The 24,850-nt window shown below is 38.8% G+C and overlaps 1 protein-coding gene across 2 annotated transcripts in view; it reads right to left on the bottom strand.

Moving 5' to 3' along the window:
• The window catches only part of STK38L (serine/threonine kinase 38 like), an 83,500-nt gene that overhangs the window by 30,600 nt on the left and 28,050 nt on the right, over positions 1-24,850 (bottom strand). The window lies entirely within an intron of this gene.

Raw genomic sequence — 24,850 nt, 5'->3', positions numbered from 1 at the left:
ATTTTTAAGCACTAAGCTTGGAATGCTACCTAAGGCAATGCTGCCATACCATCTCTGGAAATCTCACCTGGGTTCGTGTTTTATGTTTCAGGATCACATGCAGAAAAGTCAAAGAAAGGAAAAGAGGGAGTGGGATTGTCTATAGCAAACATCCCAAATCGTGTTTGCTAATTGGGATTTGGGGATTTGGGGATTTGGTGAGGAGAGGGGAGCTGGGAGGATGGACTAGAGGTGGAGGAATTCAAATAAATTTAGGAAATCCAGATTATACAAAGTTTCTTACTGCGAGACTTCCTGGCATCATTAATATGTTAATATGTATCCTGAATCCTCAAAAAGGGTTGGGTATACATTTGCAGTAGTATTCTAGGGAGCCTCTTAGGCATATAAAATTTAAATTTATAGACAGTTATCTTTAAACACTGGTTAAAAAGTGCCTGCTACTCTTTTTCAATATCTGGGGGAGGGAGACTTAGAAACTCCAACAAAGAGTAATTAATACCTAGAAATTTTAGGGCTTCCCTGGTGGCGCAGTGGTTGAGAATCTGCCTGCCAATGCAGGGGACACGGGTTCGAGCCCTGGTCTGGGAAGATCCCACATGCCGCAGAGCAGCTAGGCCCGTGAGCCACAACTACTGAGCCTGCGCGTCTGGAGCCTATGCTCCGCAACAAGAGAGGCCGCGATAGGGAGAGGCCCGCACACCGCGATGAAGAGTGGCCCCCGCTTGCCACAACTAGAGAAAGCCCTCGCACAGAAACGAAGACCCAACGCAGCCAAAAATAAATAAATAAATAATAAAAATAAAGGAATTCCCTTAAAAAACAAAACAAACAAAAAAATACCTAGAAATTTTAGAGTGCTTTCTGATTTGTCCAGAGTATCTGTAGCTGATAGAGAATTTTCAGATTGGTTTGCCAACTTGCAGGAGGAAAAAAGGTCAAGACCCAACTATAGTGGTCTATAGTTTCCTTTCAAAAAGTGAATGATGCAAAGACTAACAAACAAAATCATGCCCCTTGAAAAAAAGCACAGAGAAATAACACATCAGTAATATTTGTAGAAGTTGGAAAGAAAGATGTATGATGAACTCAGGGTGTGGCCTTGGAAGGCAGCTGACACGCTGCTCTGCTCTGTCTGGCAAGAAGCAAGGTCTGGCCTTCAGCTGCCAGCGTCCCAGGACAAGGGAATTCTGGAAGCTCCTTTATCCTCACCAAGTTCACAAGAGACTGATACACAAGACATAATGGCAATTTGCTGATTCACACAATAAGAAACTGAGGAACACGAAACAGATACTTGTATCTCTGGGCAAATGTGCTCCGTCCTTGCAGACTAGCTGAATGTACAGACTGAAGAAGACTGCTTGGTAAGCATGGCATCAAAACAGAGAACTGTTATGCAATTTAACTGTTTAATGGCATAAGGATAAGGAATCTTAAAAAAAAAAAGATCGATTGCTATCCTGCCCAGGACACCTCTGCCCACTTCAAAGTGGCTAGAGGAGATGGCCAATATTAAGCCCTGCTACTAACTGGGCTTTCCCAGATGATGCAAAATTGGGGGGGCTAGCAGTGGGCAGAAATATTACTGAGAAAAACTTTGGGGGAAATTTTTGTGAAACATAAGAAAGTTAGGGAATTGAGAACAATTCCAAACTACAGAAATTGTTTGCATTAACAGTACAGAAATAAATATGAAATTGTTTTAGATAAAGATTTTTGAACCTGAGGTCTTTATAAAAGAGGGGTAAAGAGAAGATCAGGTTTCTCCATTATAAAGACGTAATGAGTTTATAACTCCAAGGTTCAGAAGTGGATATCGAGTAATGAAAAACAACTTCCAAACACTGTATAATTTAACCATCATCACTATGGTCTTTCCATTCTAGTTATACATACATGCAAGTGTGCAAGCCCTGTTTAAAAACCAAATCAGAACAAAACCTATGTCTATTCATCTTTGTAACGGAAGTATTACAGCACCCGGCAAAGTGCTGAGCACACAGTCGGCATTCTGTAAACGACGGTGACTAACTGAACTCAAGTTTAATGGATTTTAAATTATATATGTCCCATATATAATAATTTCCTTTGGATTAAAAACTACAGAATTACTTACTGTTATGTTAAGCTTCAGAGAGACAAATCCTACTTGAGAGATACAACTACAGTAAAAGCCAAAAATCCCACCCTTAGTCTTGATTGAATAACATCTTTTAGAGATTAGCTTAAAAAAACAAGAAAAAATTATTACTCTCCAACCAGACACAAGTAGGCTTTATAAAATTCAAATTAAACATAACTAAGAACAGAAGTGACCAAATTATTAAAAAGAATGATCTGGATGACTGGCACTTATTATACTGCAGATTTATTCCTCTAATGGATTTCACACTGTTCTTTGTCTTTTACTAAAGCCCTTTCTTTAGCCAGAAAAAGAACAGGATACAATTTGCAAGTCTAGAATTCCTGGACTGATAAAAACAACACTAGGTGCCCTTGGATTTCCTGTTCATGTGTTTTCTCCAGACTCCCCTGTTCATTAATGGAGACTCTACCAATCGTTGAGTCCAGCATTCTTTCGTGTTTATCAAGCCTGGGGAAAGGAGATAACAAATCTGGCGCTCAGGCCATCTATAAATACACGTAGTGTCTCCAGCATTTGCCATCACACTTCTAAAATAGGAAAACAGAGCTGCTTTACCTGACTGGTAAAACAATACTTAACCGATGATTTCACCTTAGCTTCTTCATACTATATTTCAGAGTATCATTAATGCCTTCGTGTATAAAAATTTTCCTAGATTCATCATTAGTTGCCACCACAGTGTCCTAGGCTGCAACAGGTCCACAGTTGGACACTGCGTCCGCTGGGTCCCTAATGATAACAGAGCAGCCACAGCTTCTTTCCTCTACGAGGTACGATCCGAAGAGCAAGAAATTCACAGTCGGGTGAGAGTTCAAGTCCCAGCACTAACTTTTACTAGTTGTATTATTTCCAACCAACATTTACTGCAGATATACACTACCTTCCAGCACTGCACAAAGTACTAAGAATGATAAAATACAGTCCCTGCCCTCAGGGAGTTCACAATCCTATGCGGACACAAGGGAAACTGAAGGAAAAGTGTAGTCAGAGGTTTAAGAGAGGAGGAGATGCCTGAATTGAATCTTGGTGGTGGGTTGGGAAGGATAAGAGTTCACAAGTCAGACGGCCAGGGCAGAAGAGGAAGAGGTGAAAGGGCATGAAATCAACTGACTCACTTGAGTGTAGAGAAGGGCTTGAGTATACATTTGGTGAAACAGCCAAAGATGAAGGTGGAAAGTCAGTTAGGAATCATGATAAAATACCTTTTATGCCATGTTAAAAGATTATCCTGAGTATAAATGGGAGTCATTTAAGGCTTTTAATTAAGTGAAGAACTAATAGCCAATAAAGAACATTAATTGAGTGCATACCCCAGTACAAGAACTTTCCTAAAAATGTTACGTTTTAATACTTTTAATCCGCCTAACCACCCCTAAAATTCTATCTGATTGGCACTTCAGATAGATTATGCTAGCAAAGGGAAGACGGCAAGAAGCCTGGGAGTAGACTAGACTAGAGGAGTGTAAATCAGGTTAGGGGACTCAGTAATAAACACTCAGGGGTTACAAACTGGTGGCCTGCAGCCATGTTTTGTGTGACTTGCACTATGATTCAGACATTAGAAGATTTCACGTAAAAATCCAGATTTTTGGTTCCTCTCCAAAAATCAAGTCTGTCAAATTTGAATCCATATTCCTGCCTGCAAATAGGCAGCAAGGACAGAAGAAGCAGGCCCCTTGCAAGCCCGCATCCCACCAGAGTCCGCCAACTTTCTTCCCTCAGGCCCAGCCTCCTTCACTCCTTGCATTACCTGCCTGCTTCCATTAGCATTTGAGATTCCAATTCTGGTTTACTGCAGAATAATAAGGGCCCAGTTTCACATAGCAGCAGAAGAGATTAAAAGAAGGGCTCAGATACTCAACTGAAAACACTGAAATCTATAATTCAATTTCAGATTTGGATGACTGGGTAAATGTTGATATCATTAGTAAGAATAGGAAGTATAAGAAGAGCTAACGGTGGGGAAAGAAAATAAGTTCAAGGCTGATCCTGAGTTATTTCACCAGACACAGGATCCATGTCTCTAAAATGGATATAAACCATGCCAGCCTTACAGAGCGGATGTGATGCTCCAGTGATGGCAGAGCACAGTGACGAAGGACCAGAGCGCTAGATCTGAATCTTGGCTCAGACACTCACTGGCCGTGTGAGTTTAGGCAAATTACTTAAACTTTCTGTGCTTCAGTTTCCTGTTGACTAAAATAAAGATAATGATGGCCAACTTGTGTACATGCTTATTATGTTAATGCAAGACTTACAAGAATTATGGAAGTTAATATTTATAAAGGACTTAGAACGGTGCCTAGCACAGAGCAATGTCATGTGTTTGATAAATCAATATATAAATGAAAAAATATTTTAAACACATCCGGCTCATGTTAAATGCACAGAAATGATGAATTTTCTTCCCTTCCTTACCCAATCCTCCTGCTCATTCTTCCTTCCTTGAGCTGCTATCCTAGTAAGTTAGTTTGTAAATTTATTCTCTAGTGGATATTCTCTATCTCTTCTAGTCTTCAAACCTACTTGATTTGAAAATTTAGAGTGCTTTTAGTGGAGAAAGAAATGTATCAAAAAGTACTTATCAGTTTTCTAAATAGAAAGACGTGAAGTACAGAAAAACAAAAGACAACAACAAAAGCTTTCGGTAGAAGTCTTACTAGAAGTTAGTGGTGATTTGGGGCTATGACTAGGACAGGAGAAGGTGTTCCAGAGAAAAACTAATCACTCCTCTTGCAAGATGGAGTAATTCTCCTGAGACAACAGACATCCACTCTACTTATAATCTGTTTACTGTGTTTAGTGCCAAGAGCTTTTGTTTTTCATTAGTTAATGTGACTCTTTCCATTTGGTGTGGTGTCCTGTTCACCAGTCCAGAGGAGCGAATTCATACAGACGGTTGTCCTTGCTTTCTGTGTGTCATAAGCCTGATGGTGATGGCACAGTGGTGCTGAAATCAACATTATCATTTTTATTTTCAAACCTGTTTTACAAAGAGGCATTTTTCCCTGCTGACCAAAATATAGTTCAAAGGTTGAGCTCCCAAAAGCTTATTTAGCTATAGTAATACTGTTAATAGCAGACTATTTAAGTATGTTGATCCGAATAATTACTAAAAATCCCTCTGCACATTGTTTTTTTTAACTTGAGAAGGGAAAGTGTTTATGAAGTAAATGTAAACAATTAAGCTAAATTAAACTGAATTAAATTTGCCAAACAAAGTAGCAGTAATTTTATCTAAAAACTGGCCTGTTTACAGATCTTAATGTTTAGGTAAGGTAGTACCCCATTTTTCTCAAAAATATTCAGAAAGAAGCCATCTATTCTTAAATGTATTTACAAAATTAAATTTTCTATCGTTATAGCTGTCTAGTAATGCATTAGATCTTGCCTGCAAAAGATGCTCAGTTCAATCTACCAAGTCATAGTGAACTTAAAAAAATAAACTGGGTCTTCCCTGGTGGCGCAGTGGTTGAGAATCCGCCTGCCAATGCAGGGGACATGGGTTCGAGCCCTGGTCCAGGAAGATCCACATGCCGCGGAGCAACTAAGCCCGTGCACCACAACTACTGAGCCTGTGCTCTAGAGCCCAGGAGCCACAACTACTGAAGCCCGGGCGCCTAGAGCCCGTGCTCCGCAACAAGAGAAGCCACCGCAATGAGAAGCCCGCGCGCTGCAACGAAGAGTAGCCCCCGCTCGCCGCAACTAGAGAAAGCCCGCACGCAGCAACGAAGACCCAACACAGCCAAAAATAAATAAATAAATTTATTTATTTTTAAAAATTTTTTAAATAAATAAATAAAAACTAAACTACTTCAGCTGAAATGCCGAACAACTTAGATACTGATAATTTAGCACCAGAATGGTAAAACAAAGTTAGATAGTAGAGGCACCCCTAAAAGAATTTTAGATCAAGTTCTATTAATTGGTACCCTCATAAACACACACAGGAAAATACTCGCCTTTATTAGACTAAAAGAGGAAAAATAAAAATCACAATTTGCAAGGCAAGAAGTGGGGGGCATGGGGGGAACGGGGGAGGGGGAGAGTAAGGGAGGACCAGAGTGAGGACTTCAAAGCTATTTGTAATGGAGAATTATGCAGAAACAAAACAACAAAAATAACATGGGAAAAAAACAAGGATTAATAGATTATAAAAATACATCCTTATTTATTAATATTTTATTTACATATAGAATTCATATATGTAGAAATTATAGAATTTACAAACATGAACTTAGTAGCCTAGAGAAGTTCTTGGAGAGCGAGAGAGCGTGAGAGGGAGTGAGGGGTTACGAGTGATCTGGAGCCTTCTGGGCTCCCAGCCTTAAGCTGTGGCTCTGAATTGGGAGGTGGAGGAGTAAGATGAACAAAGACACTGAAGGCGCCAAGAGAACTACCCCTCCCTGCGCCTTGTCAGATGGTCACACTCCCATCTATTTCCAATACCCAACAACATGAGTTTTCTGTTTTTCGCCTCTGTTATAAAGAATATGGGTCACTGAAAGTAAGACAATGATTTTCTAAATAAAGTGTTCAATTTGAAGGTTAAAATTTATGCTTTAAAAGGTTAGTTTTAAAGATAGACATTTAGAAATGGAAAAATAATCCTGTTCACAAAAGTAGCAAGGAGGAGGAGACGGAGAACAACATTCATAAAATCCCTGGAATAACCTTGGTCCAAAACAAAACAAAACAAACAAACAAAAAAAAACTGTTGGCCTTTTAATGAAGAAATCTCATCATAGATCGTGGAAGGAAGGGAAGAATTATTCAATTAATGTGCTGAGACAACTGGTTATCTATTTGGGAAAAAAAGCAAGTCAGATGTTCATTTCACTCAAAAGATCAAAATAAATTTCAAGTGGTTCAAAAGGGTGAACATAAAAACTAAAGGAAAAAACAGAAAGGAAGGAAAAAGAAAGGGAAGGGAAAGAAAAGGATGGAAAAGAACGGCAAATAAAAGTAAAAGGAAAAATGAAACTTCAAGAAAATAAGATGAACAACTGATCTTTTAAAGAAAAAGGACTGTCTTAAAAGGAAATCATCACAATGAAAATACTGCTAGGAATCATTACAGAAAAATTTGGAATATACATATATGTATGTCAAACAAGATTAAAGGATAGTATTTTAAGCGAAATTGCAAAGTAACATTATATATTAAACGCTTATGTTAAAAATACCTTATACCCATGTTAAAATAACAAATTATATTTCTTAAAACATATATAAAGTTCGTAACAGCTTTTATAACATTAAAGTTGTAAAGAGACAATAAAAACCTTACTAGTAAGTGGCTAATACTGATTGACAAATATATATAAGTAAAAGTAGCTAACAAACATATGAAAAATATTCAATTTTACCAATAAATCACAGACATGGAAACTTTAAAATAATGCAATATATTCCCTACCTGAAAGTAGCCACAGTTTTGGGGAAAACCTTCTTGGTGGGGTCCAGTCTATCATCAGACATCTTTCTACACATCATCTGTGTTCGTGTGTATGTTTTTCTAGCTTTATTGAGATATAATTTATATATAAGATTGTGTAACTTTGAGATGTACAATGTAATGATTTCATATATGTATATATTCAGAAGCAATTATCATAATAAGGTTAGTTAACACATCCATCACCTCATATAGTTACAATTTTTTTGTGTGTCTAGTGAGAACTTTTAAAATCCACTCTCCTAGCAACTTTCAAATATACAATACTTACAAATACTTTCAACTTTCAAGTAACAGTATAATATTGTTAACTATAGCCACCACGTTGTACATTATATCCCCAGAACTTATTCATCTTAAAACTGGAAGTTTGTAAGTGAAGTCAGACAGAGAAAGACAAATATCATATGAAATCGCTTATATGAGGAATCTTAATGTGGAATCTTTTAAAAAAATGATACAAATGAACTTACAAAACAGAAACAGACTCACAGACTTAGAGAAGTACTTATGGTTACGGGGGGGGGGGGGGGAAGGGGGAGGGGGAGGGATAGATTGGGAGTTTGGGATTTACATGTACACACTGCTATAATTAAAATAAAATGCCTTTCCATGAAAAAAAACAAAACGAAACTGGAAGTTTGTACACTTTGACCACCTTCACCTACTCCCCCTCTCCACTCCATCCTCACCTCTGGCACACTGCAACCACCAAGCTGCTCTGTTTCCATGAGTTTCAGTTTTTTTATATTCCACATCTAAGTGAGATCATACAGTATTTGTCTTTCTCTGTTTGACTTATTTCACTTAGCATAATGCCCCCAAGGTCCATGAGTGTTGTCACAAATGGCAAGGTTTCCTTTTTCATGACTGAATAATATTCCAGTGAGGTGTGTGTGTGTGTGTGTGTGTGTGTGTGTGTGTGTGTGTGTGTGTGTGTGTGTGTACCATTTTCTTTATCCATTCATACATTAATGGGCAGTTAGATTGTTTCCATGTCTTGGCTATTATAACATGAGGGTGCAGCAGTGTCTCTGAAAGTAACTTTATTTCCTTTGGATAGATACCAGAAGTAGAATTGCCAGACAATATGGTAGTTGTATTTTTAATTTTTTGAGGAACCTCCATACTGTTTTCCATAGTGGCTGTACCAATTTACATTCCCACCAGTAGTGTACAAGAGTTCCCATTTGTCCACATCCTCAATAACACTTATCTCTTGTCTTTTTGATAATACCCTTTATAACCAGTATAGAGTGATATCTCATTTTGACTTGCATTTCTCTGATGATTTGTGATGCTGAGCACCTTTTCATGTAACTGTTGGCCATCTGAATATCTTCTTTGGAAAAATGTTTTTTCAGATCCTTTGCCCATTTTTTTATTGGATTGTTAATTTGCTACTGAGTTGTATGAGTCCCTTGTGTATTTTGGATATTAATTGGGGAGATTTTTGATTACTGATTCAATCTCCTTGCTCATTACTGGTTTGTTCAGATTTTCTGTTTCTTCAGGATTCATTCTTGGTAGGTTGTATGTTTCTAGGAATTGATTTCTTATAGGTTGCCTAATTTGTTGGCATGTAATTGTTCATAGTAGTCTCTTATGATCCTTTGTATTTCTGTGGTATCAGGGTAATATCTCCTCTTTCATTTATAATTTTATTTATTTGGGTCCTCTTTTTTTCTTGGTTAGTCTAGCTAAAGCTTTCTCAATTTTGTTTTTTCAAAGAATCAACTCTTAGTTTTGTTCATCTTTTCTATTGTTTTCCTATTCTCCATTTCACTCATTTCTGCTTTGATCTTTATTATTTGCCACCTTCTACTAACTTTGGGCTTAGCTTATTCTTTTTCTAGTTCCTTGAGGTGTAAAGTTATGTTGCTTATTTGAGAGCTTTCCTTTTTCTTAATGTATGCTTTACATTTATCACTATAAACTTCCCTCTTAGAAGCTTTTGCTACATCCTGCAAGTTTTGGTTTGCTGTGTTTTCATTTTCAATTGTTTCACATTTTTAAATTTTCTCTTTTGATTTCTTCTTTAATTCATTAGTTGTTCATGACTGTGTTATTTAATTTCATGTATTTGTAAATTTTCCAGCTTTCCTCCTGTTATTATTTCTGGTTGCATACTGTTGTGGTCAGAAAAGATACTTGATATAATCCTTATCTTCTTGAATTTGTTGAGACTTGCCTTGTAGCCTAACACGTGATCTCTCCTAGAAAAAGTTCCATGTTCACTTAAGAATAATATATGCATTCTGCCTCAATGGGATGGAGTGTTCTGATTTTGCCTGTTAGATCTATTTGGTCTAATTCAAATCTGCTGTTTCCTTATTGATTCTCTGTCTGAATGATCTATCCATTATTGAGGGGGGTATTCAAGTCCTCAGTTATTATTGTATGGCTGTTTATTTCCCCTTTTCATTGTTAGTATTTGCTTTATATATTTTGGTGCTCTGATGTTGGATGTACAATTATTTACAATTGTTCTATCTTCTTGATGAATTGACCCCTTTATCATTATATAATGACCTTCTTGTCTCTCTTGACTATTTTAAGCTTAGTCTATTTTGTCTGATATAACTATAGCTCCCCCTGCTTTCTTTTCGGTACCATTTGCTTGAAATAACTTTTTCCATCCCTTCACTCCCAGTCTATGTGTGTTCTTAAAGTGTCTTGTAAGCAGCACATTATTGGATCTTCTTTTTTTATCCATTCAGCCTTTCTATGCCTTCTGATTAAGAATTTAATCCAGTTATGCTTAAAGTAATTATTGATAGGTTAAGACTTACTATTGCCTTTTTATTGTTTTCTGACCGTTTTGTAGATCCTTTGTTCTTTGCTTCCTCTCTTGCTACCTTGTTCTGTGAATGATGACTTTTTGTGGCAGTGTGCTTTGACTCCTTTACTCTAGTCTTTTGTGAACCTACCACAGAAAGTTTTTCCTTTGTGGTTACCATAAGGCTTACATAAAACATCCTATTTTAAGCTGATAACAACTTAACTTCAATAGCATATAGAAACTTTATACATTTAATCCTCTGTCGCTCATATTTTAGGTTATTGCTGTTACAATTTACATCTTTTCAATATTGTGTATCCAACAACAAATTATTGTAGTTATGGCTATATTTAATACGTTTGTTTTTTAACTCTTTTTTTTTTTTTGTGGTACGTGGGCCTCTCACTGTTGTGGCCTCTCCCGCTGTGGAGCGCAGGCTCCGGACGCGCAGGCTCAGCGGCCATGGCTCACGGGCCCAGCCGCTCTGCAGCATGTGGGATCTTCCCGGACCGGGGCACGAACCCGTGTCCCCTGCATCGGCAGGTGGACTCTCAACCACTGCGCCACCAGGGAAGCCCTGTTTTTTAACTTTTAAACTAAGTTTTTAACTTTTAACCTAGGGTCACAATTTCAAAGAACCAGATTTTGACCATATATTTACCATTACCAGTAAGTTTTACATATTCAGATGTTTTTATGATGTTAATTAGCATCCTTCAATTTCTCCTTGAAAAACACCCTTTAGCATTTCTTGTAAGTTAGGTCTAGGGGTGATGAAATCCCTCAGCTTTTGTTTGTTCAGGAAATCTTTTTCTTTCCTTCATTTGTGCAAAACAGCTTTACTGGGTATAGTATTCTTGGTTGACAACTTTTTTCTTTCAATATTTTGAAAATCATCCTCCCACTCTCTCCTGAACTGCAAAGTTTCTATTAAGAAATCGACTTACAATTGTATGAGGGCTCCCTTGTATGCAGGCTTACACAGATGCTAGCTGAGGCTACTGCCCATATTCTGCGGTATGTGGCGGTGCTGCTGGCTGGGCTCTGTGGTTGGGTGAGACTGCTGGCTGGACTCTACATCCAAGCAGAGCTGCTGGGAGGGCCCCCTCACACGGTGGGACTGCTGGCTGTACCCGTGGTCAGATGGGGCCGCCAGCTGGATTCCACAACCACCTCTGGCGGGGTGAGGTGGCAGGCTGTGTTCCTTGGCAACATGGTGCTGCAGGTTGGACTCCATGAATGGGAAGGTCTGTGGCCTGGGCTCTGCGGATGCTCCTGGTTGGGTGGGGTCTCAGGTTGTGCCTCCTAACCAGATGGTGCTCCTGGCTGGACTCCATGTTAAGGGGGGTGGTCCAGGCTGGGCTTCGCAATTGGGCAGGTTATTGGCTGTGCCCTACTGTTGGACAAGGTCACCGGCCACGTTCACTGGTTGGGAGAGGCTGTATCCTGCAGTTGGATGAGCTACAGACTGTGCTTTTCAGATGGTCAGGGTCACTATCCAGGCTCCCTCAACAGGTGGGGCTGCAGGCTATGCTCTGCAATTGGGCAGGGTCAGTCGCTGGACTCCCTGCCTAGGCAAGGCCACAGGTTGTGTTCAACAGTTGGGCAGGGCCCTAGGCTGGGCTCTGCTGCGGACCAGAGCAGTAGGGTGGCTCCACAGCTGTCGCCATGGTTTCCTGGTCAGACAGGACTACAGGCTATGCTCAGCAGTTAGGCAGGACTGTGAACGTGCTTCTCTGCCTGGGTAGGCCTGTGGAATAGGCTCCACGCCCAGTTTGCTCATTGGCTGGAGACCTAAATCAGGCCGAGTTGCTAACTGAGCTCCCTGGCCAGACAGGGCCACCAGCCTGCCTCTGCAGATGGACAGAGCCACTGACTGGGATCTCTGCTCAGGCACCACTGTAAGCAGGAATGTGGTCCACCAAGATCTGAGCACTGGTTGCTGTGAACCCCACCTACCTTCTCTGTCTCTAGTGTCTCCCAGTGGTTGAGTCCTACAGATTTCCCCAGTGATTCCTGTGAGGTGAAACCCAAGTGGGCTTCCCAGGAAGTGTCCCGCATCACTGGGGGAGCCGGATGTCCAACTTGGGCTCTTTTTCCCACTGGAAAAACCACAGACTCAGGGGGACCCTCTTGGTGTGGCACTGTGCTGGCCCGGGGGAGCAGCAATGCATTCAGAGGGTGGCTGCTCCTTTCCCCCTTTTAATGTGGTCGTTCTCGGTCTCTGCAGTCCCGAGGGGTGCGTCAACCTCACCCCCGGGTTGTGGGATTTTTACAATGGTGTCTGGTCCACAGATAATCAATAATTGGTCCTCTTGTGAGGGGGACTGAAGTTGGCGATGACTTATGTCACCATCTTGATGATAACTTTCCCTGTGCTTATGTTAACTGGTCGGGATTAATCCTTTCTGACAGGGAATGTGGCAGTTTATACCAAGAACCTTAAAGTTGTTTTTTTATCTTTTGACATAAATAATTTCACCTTCAGGAATCTATGCTAAGAAAAGAATCAAAATTGCAGCAACGATTCGAAGTTGTTTTTTTTTTTTAAATCAAAGCATTATTTAAAACAGCAAAAAACACAAATGTTTAAAAGTAAGTGAAATGACTGATGGAATGGTGATAGCATGAAATATCATAGAAATAATACTGAAGAAAATTTCCCCCCCAAAATTTAACAACATGAAAAATAATGTTAAGTAAACAGGATACAATGTTCTATCTTCAGGTAAAATATGAACTCAACTATATGGGGGGAAAGGGGAGTAAATTAGGGTGAAATATGATGTGAAATTATGGATGATTTAAATTTTGTCCTTTATCTTTTTTTTGATTTTTTTAATTTTTCCATAATGGGAAAACAACCATTTTTATAGAAAAAAAATATTTAAGAGTGTGTGAGGGTGCAGGTAGGAACAGTAAAAGGGAATCAACTTGCACTTTTCAGCCCACAGAGGTGGTTTTCCAGGTACCACTGTACTTGAATTTTTTCTCTATGAACCAAATTCTTAGTTTTGGTTTAGCGGAGGATTGTGAAAAGAGTCTGAGGCCACAGCATAAAACTAAAGGCAACCAGAAGACTAATGGGAATTCTGCAAAGTTTTTCAGTCACACCTTACACTTCTTTTTAGAGAAGCATTTTCTTAGTGGCTTATACCTGTGCATATTTACAAGGGCTCAAACTGTCACTCTCTCCTCAGATAGTTTTTCTACTGGTGACTCACAAGGCCCATAGCGAAATCAAACAGCAAGGCAGCACAAATCTCAGCTAAATGAACTTCAAGTCTTACTTAAGGTAAGGGAACTACTTCTCCAAAATCATAAGAGACAAAATGATTGCTCTAGCTTTAAAGAAGATCCCCACTCCCCTTTATTCCTTCTTTACCTGGTTTAAAGGAGATAATAATGCCTGATTCAAAGCACCAGTACAACTAAAATTGCCTATTTTGTGCTAAAAGGTGAAGGTTTGGTGTACAGAGAACAACCAATGAATGGGCAAGGCAGGAAAATGGTGAGTTGTGAGAGGTGGTGTGACTTGCTGGTAAAGGAACGGGGAGGAGCTTTGGGAAGCAGCCTGAACACACAAATCCCTCAGCAGCCCAGTTATAAAAAGTTTGGTCATCTCTGCACTATTACCTTTCACTTTCCTAAAAGTAAGCTTCTGAGAGGAGAGACAGAGAGAGAAAGAGAGAGAAACAGACCAACATTCACACACACAATAAAACTTGAAAACAGATCTGAGTTTAAGTGAGGCTGTAAAATATAAATTTCATTAAATGACTTTAATTAAAAATATAGGGGCTCCCCTGGTGGCGCAGTGGTTGAGAGTCCGCCTGCCGATGCAGGGGACGCGGGTTCGTGCCCCGGTCCGGGAAGATCCCACATGGCGCGGAGCGGCTGGGCCCGTGAGCCATGGCCGCTGAGTCTGCGCGTCCGGAGCCTGTGCTCCGCAACGGGAGAGGCCACAGCAGTGAGAGGCCCGTATACCGGAAAAAAAAAAAAAAAAAAAAAAAATATATATATATATATATGTATGTATATATAAACTCCTATTTTAATTTCCCCATTCATTCAAAATATTCAAAGCTTCTACATCACTAAATAGCTTCAGGAGAGACTTAGGTAGATTCCTCCATTATATCAATTTCTTTTATATTTCTTAGTTTTAAAATTACTGGGTTGCTTTTTGTTTGTTGTTTCTTTTTAAATGAAAACCACTCGCTGAAAGAGATCAGACTAATTTAACAACATAAGAGCCAGAAGCAGAAGTGCTTTTTGAGGGCAAAGATTGGATTAGACTAAAATTAAAACATGATATCATGAGTTACCTTTAGTTATTTTGAGTGATTTAAACTCTCCCAAGAGACTTTTGACCATTACAACTGACCAACGAAAACTGTTCCCAGCTAAAAGCAGACATACCATATGACTCATCAGACTCAGATATTGTGTTTAACACACAGATAATACTTGACTTCTGCAATCATGAGAAAATCCAGGAGGTATCCACCTCAGTTAGACACCAGAGAACAGAAAACTTTAAGGCAGAAAAAAATATTTTTAGTGCTAGTGACCTTTATAATTAATACCTGAACAGCTTATTATCTAAGTATCAAACAGGGCCATACCACTTTATTGAACACAATTCTGGTTTATTTGGAAAACAAAGATAGGAGAAAAAATGCCTAAAATGGAATAAAAAGTAAGTAATACAGTTTTTTGTCATCAGGGATAGCCTGCAATTCAAGTAAACATTCTGGCAAACCCTTCCATAAATCACTTTATGAGCTCAATGCTGTTCAGCATTTTTCTAGACTCCACTAAAGGTCTCGGTCACAAATTTAGCTCGCCACCAGGCAAGACTGTTAGAATCACAGAACTCGAAAACAGAAACTCTATTATCTAGTCCATCTCCCTCATTTTACAGACGTGAGGCCCACAGTCACTTGGCTATCTGGGGCAAAAGCCTGGACTGGAACAGACCACTCAACCTTTAGGGGGAGCCCCCAGTCCAGCTGGAGAGTCTACAGTGCAGTGGCAGCTCTAGGACACTGTGTAGCCCCTGCAGAGAAGCTGCCCTTCAGAACACTGACAGCTAGGTCAGTCCTGGACCACAATGGTGCCTACCAGCTCTGTCATTGATGTCCATATCTGACACTGACACTGCTTCCTATCTTAGGATTACGGGTCCTTGGATCAAATAACTGGTTTTCTGCCTGCTTTTCAGACGACCGAAGAATGACATTTTTACCCCAAACTTCCTGGAAGCCAAAGTATTGTGACTAAAGTCTTCTTAAAGGCTATTAGTACCACGATTACAGAAGTTAGTCACCATTAAGCGATCTAGATTTAGCTTAGGACTCCACCTCTATCTATAATTTTTTCCTTATAAAATTATGCCCCAAAGTGAGGTTCTCAAAATCATATATACTGTAACAGGGTCCTGTGTACTCCTTGTCTAAGACACATGGGCACGAGGGCAAACCTAAATGTACAAATATTCAGGTCTCTGGAATGTGCCATAGGTATTCTATAACAGATGAAATAAGGTTTCTAAAACATAAAAATACATTTTTTTTCCAAACTGGAAATATCTTCTTTTCTATTTATGAAAGTAAAATATCTGTCATGTAAAAATGTGAAAATATCCAGAAGTATATAAACTGCCAAGTGAAAGTGACTTCACCATCCTACCACCCATAATATCCGGTTTTAACTGTTGGGTGACAGACTGGAGTTAGACTGCCTGGATTAAATTCTGGGCCTGCCACTTATGAACTGTAAGACCTCTCAGGGTGTCAGTGTCCTTATCTACAAAACAGAGATAATGACAGCATGTGAGAATTATTAACTAGTGTTGATTTAGTACTTTACAAAGTGTAGGTATTGTTCTAAGCACTTAAAACATATTAACCAACTTTAATAAGGTAGTTGATTGATCCACTAAATGGTTAAAGCACTTAGAATAGTGCCTGAGAATTAGTCGAGGGCTCATTAAGTGCTAACTGTTGTTATATCCTTCCAAAACTTTAATGCCCATATAAACACACACACATACAGTTTTAACATAAATGGGTTTATATAAACTGTTCTGTATCTTGCTTTTTCCCTTACTATCTTGCAGACATCCTTCAATGTTAATACCAACACATCCACTTTATCCTTCGTAAGCAACACACAGTAAGAATATTTTCTAACGTATAATGAATTGTTTTGTGCTGGACCCTGTACTTTGTGTATCATCTCACTTAATCCTCATAAGACCCCTAAAATGCACGTGCCATTATCATTCCTATTAGAGAAGAGGGAGGTGAGACTTAGCTGGATTAAGTAATTTGCCCAAGATCATACAGCTAAACATGGTGGAACCAGGATGTGAACCTGGGTTCCTCTGCAACTGAGGGACCGTGCACACTCCATTTTCTACAGTGCTGTACTTTGTAACTAATGTCCCCTAACAGATGTTTGGATGGTTTCCATTGTGCGGGGGTGTGTGTGAGATTTTTAGCAATGTTGCCGTGAACATATTAGATCATAGGTTGTGCATTCTTTCTCCTATTTCCTTACTATATTCTTCCATATATGCAATTGCTGAGTCAAAAAAAATTCACATTTAAAATTCTGATACACACTGCAAGATTGCTTTCCAGAGATACAGAACCAATCGATCCATCACAGTTATATGACAGAGCCAACACTGGTCACTGACCATCGTTTTAATCTTTGCCAGCCCAATAGGTTAAACAGGACATCTTAGTTTTGCTTATGCATTTCTTTGATTGTGATGAGATAAGCATATTTTCATATATTTTAAGTAATTATTTCTTCTTTTATAAGCTGCCTGATTTAAGTTCTTTGCCCAGCTTAAATCATACCATAATGCCAATATTTAAATAATTTCAATTTATACAATCTAAGAGAAAAATCAGAGCATGCTTTAGTTCATGCGGGAACTATAGTTATTACATTAGCAGCAGGGCACTTTCCTGTAAATCAATAGGATCAAATCAAAACTACTGTCACAAAATGCAAAGGTTGAGAATATATGTAGAATATGACTTTCCAAACCAAGTACAATTTTCTGTGATACAGATGTGACATTAAGACCCTGTTGCTTAGACCCTATTTATTTGGACTAGCATATATAAATTTTTTTAATAATGCCAACTTATTCTTTAGCAGAAAACTTCCCAGCTTAGACCACAAATCTCTGGAAAGCAACTAATCAATGTCTTTACTGTTATCATGATCATCACTGCCATCGTCACAGCCATCGTGATGGGCCCGACAGTACTGTGTGCCTCATCTCGTTTAATCTGCCCAATGGCCGCGTGAGGTACTATTTTCGCATTTTCCAAATGCGAAACTGAAGTTCAGAGAGGTTAAGTCACTTGCCAGAGGCCTCTTAACTAGAAAGTAGCAGAGCTGGGATTTCAACCCTGTATGACTCCAGACCCTGTTCTATTGTTCCAGTAAGGTGCCTACCCTTCATGACCAGACTCAAGCAGTTGAAGCTAAAGCCAAAAATAAATCTATGACTTTCAAAAAGCAACTCCAGAGAATGACTGGTCTTTTCTCACATGATCACCTTACTTATTCTTGACAAATCTTAAGTTGCTGTATAATTCCCAGTTTTAAAGAAACTTAAAAGGATGGACTTGCCCATCCTTCTACCAGAAACAAGGCTGTGCTAACCTTCTTCCCACTCAACTTGCCTTCTCACCCAAACAGCTCTATAAGCTGTTTAAAAGAGATTTATAATCTTTGTCGTCCTCATTTACTTGTCTAAATAGGGAAAAAGTATCAGAATGCTTTGCTGTATGAGCTGGAGGATTAACCAACATTGAGAGGCAGCCAGAATCTTGGCAAAGATACCATCACTCGGGTTGAAGTCCAGGTTTAAGCTGTATCTAGATGGGGTTGCAGGAGCCCTGAAATAACCTCAGGGGACAGAAAGGTCTCCTATGGTGACAAAGGAGTCCTTCTTATCTGCTTGGCAGCCTTACAGTCAGCGAGTTCTTACATCTAACCTAAATCTCTCCCACTGAAATTCAAACCTATTTCTTTTTCTCAAATTCTCCATAAAAAGAAAGAACTTTACTGCAGCAATTAACTTGCTCACATTCTCACAGCAAATTTTTAAAAAAGGTAGCTGGAATCAGCACTGATTTTCTTTGATTCTCTTCATTGCATAATCAGAAGTTCTTAATTTTCAGTCCTTTTTGCTAAGGGAAGAATTGCTTGTCTCTCTCAAGAAAACTGTGAAATTGGTTTGAAAATAAAGTTGCTTTATTTATAAATCTTCATGACTAGTACCTAACTGAGAATTTCAAAAACAAAAGCCCTTCACAGTGCTTTTACAGCCTTTACTAACAAAAACCAAACCATAGGTAACTTTTATCAAAGGCTTCTGTGTCAAGTACAGCGCTAAACGTTTAACATGTATGACGTTCTTTCATCTTCACAATAATTCCATGAAGTAGATGTTTCCCACGTTTAAAAATAAGGAAACTGAGGCTTACTTAAGTCGCCATCCCAAAGACATACAACTAGTAAATGGAACCGGGTCTGCCTCATACCAGAGGCTAAGCTTATAACCCATTCGGCTGCATCGTCTCTCATCTGACCTTTATTTTTAAATGGGTAAAAGCCTCTGTTTATAGAGCATTTTGTTCCTAAAAGCACCAAGTTCTTTATAAGTAATTTTATTTTCCTCATCTCTTTCCAATACAAAATTTGTGCAATATAACAACCCCAAGGTTTGACAAAACTAAAGAGAGTCGTACTTAAGAATGCAGCAAATATCTTAAAAAACTAAGAAAAAAATACGTGTGCCAAGATTTAGGAGCCTGAGTTTCAGCAAGCATAGAACTTTTGCACTAGATAACCATCTGGTAACAGTCCACTTTGAAATTCTACTCTGTTCCATCCACCTACTTATTTATTTATTCTCATACTTAAACTAAGCTATTTCCAGAGCTGTAAAATACATTTTGACATCTGGTTGGGTAAGCCTCTCCCCTTTTTGCTTTGTTTTGCCCCACCCCCAGATTTTTACACACTCTTTCACCTGAACATTAGACTCTGCTTGTAAAGTTCAATTAAAAATATTGATTGGGTATCAGTTTTTTAAAAGAGGGAAAAAAGCATGGTTCAAGCAAATCCAGCTTCAGCCCCAGGATTAAAATTACCAATTTGACTTTGGTTCCTTTGCCAAGGTATTTCTGCCACCTGGGAGACAAATATCCAAACTGAAGGTTAAGGTTTTAAAATCCCTTTTAAAAAGCTGCATCCAAACTTACAGTGTCTGTTACTGATTACAGAAAAAAATTAAATATTCAATAAACCTATCAGGTGGTGTTTGCAAGGCAGGCCTTCAGGATGCCTAAAGATAGAGAAATAGAAGCAAGGAGCTGATCAAATAATTGGCATCAAAAGCACCCATTAGAGAACAGACACTTTGCTGGCAGGAAGAGACCCAAACAGTAAGAGAGACGACACGAGCGCTTAAAATCCCGTAATCTGTTGAAAGAAGCAAGGCTAACCCACAAAAGCAATCAATGCATATGACAAATATGCCTGCGTGGGCCTTTCTGATATAAGCAGGGCTTCAGAACAGGGAAAGATCAGTGTGGGCTGCGGTGCCCAATGAAGACTAATAAATTGGGTACACTCAACTCTAGCTTACCCGAATGTGGTAACCAAAATTTAATGACAGCTATTTAGAAGCCCATGTGAAGAAAACCAGTGATGAGCTCAACTTGGTTTACAAATCATGACTGAGCCAAACTTCCAGCACCCTGATAAAAGGGCAGAGAGCCTATAAGCAAGCATCTCTCACTGTTCTTGCAGCAGCTACTCCAGATGACATGCAGAAACTGTGGCCGGAACCGGATTAACACAATGGGAAATCCCCAAATACTCTGCGGCCTGAGGGCTATTCAGTACCAGAACCTGACCCTACTCCCCTATACTCAACCTGAAAAGTCCCTTTTCCAGAGGACTTGTATCCACAAAAACTCCACCCAGTTTCCTGACATCATGGAAATTCACTAGTTCACTCAGAAGACCTAGTATGTGGGCTCATCTATTCGTGGAAAGAGGTAGCTCTTTCCAAAAGTACTGAGTCAGAAATTTTTACCAGCACTAGATTTGTTCAAAAAAAAAAAAAAAGGAAAAAAGAATTTTTTTAGTTGAATAAACAGGATGAGCACTGTATCTCCTTCCAAGGAGCAAAAAAATAGTGCTAAACATAGCTGGGAAAACTGGTTGGGAGGAATTGGGGTGGAACTTCTCAAAACCTGAAATCATATGCAACCTCTACAGTTATTAATTTTAAAACATTAATAGATAATGCAAAGCAAGACGTCTCAGTGACTTCTTTACCAACCTGACATGTCAGTAAGCATTACTTAGGGAGGGTATTTGCTTTGAAAATGAGTAGAAAACTTACCTGTGAGTTAGTTTTAAGACAGTGTCACTAAAACGAGGAAGTTAAGACTATTTAATCTTCTGAGGTTCCTTCCCAATCCCATGACACTGTTTATACTTTTTAAAGGTAATTATTAGTACTTTAAGCAGAGAACCTAGCAGGCTGTGAAGAGCTTTCACACACAAGCCTCAGAACTCAATTTCTAATGAGATACACTGTAAATCATAAAACATCTCCTCATATCCTATAGCTTTTATTAAGTGAAACTGGGTTAATTTGGTGGGTTGTACATTTTTAGAAGTGAAATAAACACTCTATATGGTTTAGACAATAAAACTTCTACATCCAGGATAACAGTTATTTTCGGGGAGAGAAGGAAGGGAAGGACTGCAAAGGCATCTCAAACTCTATCTGTAATGTTTTGCTACTTCAGTAAAATCCGAGACAAACAGAGCAAAAAGTTAAGATTTGTGCAGCAGGTACACGAATGTTCCTTACATTTTTCTCTATAACTTTATAATAATTCATAATAAAAAGTCAACTCTAAGTTTCTAATGTAATCTTGAGAAAATAAAAATGACAAACATTCCAAGGACTTTTAAAAGGTTTCTTGCGGATAAACCTTTTTAAAGCTATTTAACCTTTTACTGTATATAAATAGAGTAGATTGTTTACTACTAACAACTATCTATTTTCCTTATTAATATCGTCACCATTTCTTTTCTTCCTTACACCTCCATCTAACAGAGTCTACGTAAAAAAAGCACAACTCTCTCTAGGGCATGTGGACAAAGGAAGCTCAGGGAGATGGGCTCAGTGGAGGTGATAGTCCTGGAACAGCTGGGGAGGGGGAGGGGAGAGCACAGGTACAAAGACCACCACCCAGTGGGAGAGGCCGCAGATTTCTGGAACCGTGTCTTCAGTGAGGCTGCATTATTTTGCCTGAAGTATCAAGACTTCCCAGAACACCAGAGAGATCTATATTTAAAAGATTAAAAACGTATCCCATACATACTATAGTATTCCCAGATGAAATATTGTAACATCATCAAGAATCTGCTGCAAAATAATATGGAAGGAATGGGTGTGGGTATAGATGAAATAAGATTTATCATGATTTGGTAACTGTGGAAGCTGGTGATGGTACATGGGAATATATTACACTCTCCTGTGCACTTCTGTGTATATTAAAATTATCCCGCAATAAAGTGTTCAAAAAGTATCCCCAAACTAAAATAAACTGTTTAACTATTATCACATTAAAAGCCTTGCCCCATTCCCACTTATTAGACCTATTCACGACAAGGAGATCAGCAGTCAGACCAGAGTTAATTCTGACGCTATCACTCCTCAGCTGTGTGCTCTGGCCTTAGATACTCAGTCTCTTTGGTTTTGAGTTGATTCATTTGAAAAAATGAAAAGGGCTGGATGAGGTGATGTCTTAAGTTCCCTTTTAGCTATAACACGATTACTGGATTTATAAAACTGACTTAGTTACTGCATAATACAGTTAAGAACTGCACGTTATTAATAATATACTATGGTCACACAGGAGCATCTTTAATCCCTCACTTATTTATTTATTTGACAAACATTTAGGGAATGTGCACTATGTGCCTGACAGTATCACATGTGGGTAGAATACAAAGTTAAATGATGCAGAATCTCTGCCTTCAAGATCCAACCTAATGGTGGAAGACAGATGTATAAACAATACGATATAAGTATATGATAAGAGCGGTGATGGAGGTGAAAATAGTAGAAGGCCTTCCTAGCGTGAGAAAGCAAGGAACTGTAAATAATTTCATATGCAGAGGGAAAGAGGAAGTAAGTGGCAGAAGATGAGACTGGACAAGAAAGTAGGGACCAGATTGAGAAGAGCCCTGTATGTTATGCCAAAGAATTTGGACAGTATATTGAAAAGTGATAAAGAAGGTATTTTAAAGATTTCTAAGCCAGAAATGATGTGGTCCAATTTACATTTTAGATGAATTGCTGGAACAGGAATATAGATTTGGTGGTGACTGGTGGTGTCTGAGGAACAGAGGAGAGTAAAAAGGAAGGAAGTTAAACCTAGTATTTAAGAGATAACTAAAATGGTCCAGCAGGATATGATGAGGCCTTGAATTGAGGTAGTATTACTGGAGATTACTGAGATACTGTTCTAGCAGCATCTTGAGGCTTGGAGTAGGGAATAGAAAGCATACTAAATTATATAAGGAGTTGTTAATGCACAGTAAAAGTAATCAGTTCCTTCTCCAAAGTAAAGGTAAGCAAAGATCTTAGAAATGCACATTTTAGGTACTCTATTTCTACCCCCGTCTTTCAAGATACCATAGAAACTACGGCATGAGACAACAGTATCTCTTCACCACCGGTGGGGGACCAGCTTCAAGCACAGTGCCACACATATTAGGCGCTTAATAAATATGGGTTAGGTGTCGAACGTGACGAGTTTTAATAACTAATGAAACAGTGCCACATGGTACAGGGGGTTAACTCCCTGCTCACCGGCCATATTAGCAATGATTTGATCAAGAGCACAAGTAAGGAAAGATGAAAATTCTTTTTCAGGTGATTTTTACGCCCCTCTGAAACTCTTCCCATAACCCCTCATCCCCTTCAGATTTTTAGACCATATCAGCAATAATCCTCACACAATGGAGTGGACAGCTAAGTTCTTGTTATTTGAGTTAGACTACACCCCACATGTAGAGCATTATAGAAGATAGTTTTTTCCTTATAAATTACATTGTACCTTTAACCTGAGCCCCCAAAGGGGCACCTCTGAGAGAAGAATCAGAAGTGCTCAGTCAGTCCTAGGTGTTGCAAACCACATGGACTTGTTTCAACTTTTATAAAACAAAAGCAATACTTTTTTCCCTCAAAAGCCATTATCTTTATTTGAATAAAGATAAAAAGTAAAGCACAGGAAGGTAGGTCATCTAGACAATGTCTTGCTGTTAATGGCTATTAGTCTGAAATTAGAAAATTCTGCCCATCTGTTAAGTACTACTTTCTTATACTTTAAGATTTTCTCAGCAGTAAGCCTGTGGTACCAAACAATGAAATGTAGAAATCTGGTCACTCTATTCCAAACTCATAACTTTATAAAATGTTAATATCACCCCAAATGTTATTGACATAATTGTCAATAATATGTTGATGTTATTGACATGTTACTGACAATAATGACAATATATAATTAATAATAATTAACTGAATATTAATTATGTGCCAGGTAGTAAAGCTTAACACTTTATATACACTGTCTCATTTGATTTTGATCCTCACATTAACCCTAAGAAGTAGTATATAAAGTTACTGCCATTCTGAAGTAGGAAAAAATGGGGCCCGGAGATGTGTATCATATCTGATTTTAAATAACCAAAACAAGCCTGTCAGACTCAGTAGCCCAGAACTCTTCATCACTCTGCAGTACTGTCTCTCCCAAACCATGTCAGGTAGGGGGGCAGGTAATATCCCTATTTAAGGACAAAAAACCTGAGGCTCAGGAAGTTGGCAAAGCTTGTCGAAGGTCACACATTTAGAAACAGAGCCAGCGTTAGGCTCCTGGTTCAGGGCCTCTACCACTCTACCTCTAATGCTGGATCTGTTCCATGAAAAAATCATAACCACCCCACAGGAATCAGCAAAGTATAAAATCCCCACCCTGTTTCAAAAAAAGAAAATCAAACACAAATGGCTTTGTCAACATAGCATAAAGGTCATGAGGTTCTTAAAAAAAAAGAGAGAAAAGCCAGTAAGATTTCTTTTTGCTGCATCAAAGTCACTTTTTAACTCAGATCATAAAAGGAGCTAATTTCGAAAATAATGCTTTTCAGATTTCTAACTCTGCATTTATTTTTGCTTTCCCAATATTTATTTATGTGTTTCTTTTACAGTCCACATTCAATTGTCAAAGTTTTCAGTATTTATCAAGGACTTGGGAAAAGGTTAAAGAGCAATTTTCTGTCCCCAACCCACAGAGAAAACAATGTATACAATTAATGCTCATAGAACCTACTG

The sequence above is a fragment of the Delphinus delphis genome, chromosome 11, assembly GCF_949987515.2.
Source record: "Delphinus delphis chromosome 11, mDelDel1.2, whole genome shotgun sequence".
Taxonomy (NCBI): domain Eukaryota; kingdom Metazoa; phylum Chordata; class Mammalia; order Artiodactyla; family Delphinidae; genus Delphinus; species Delphinus delphis.
The sequence above is the reverse complement of the archived record's forward strand: the minus strand, read 5'-3'. Positions and strand labels throughout refer to the sequence as shown.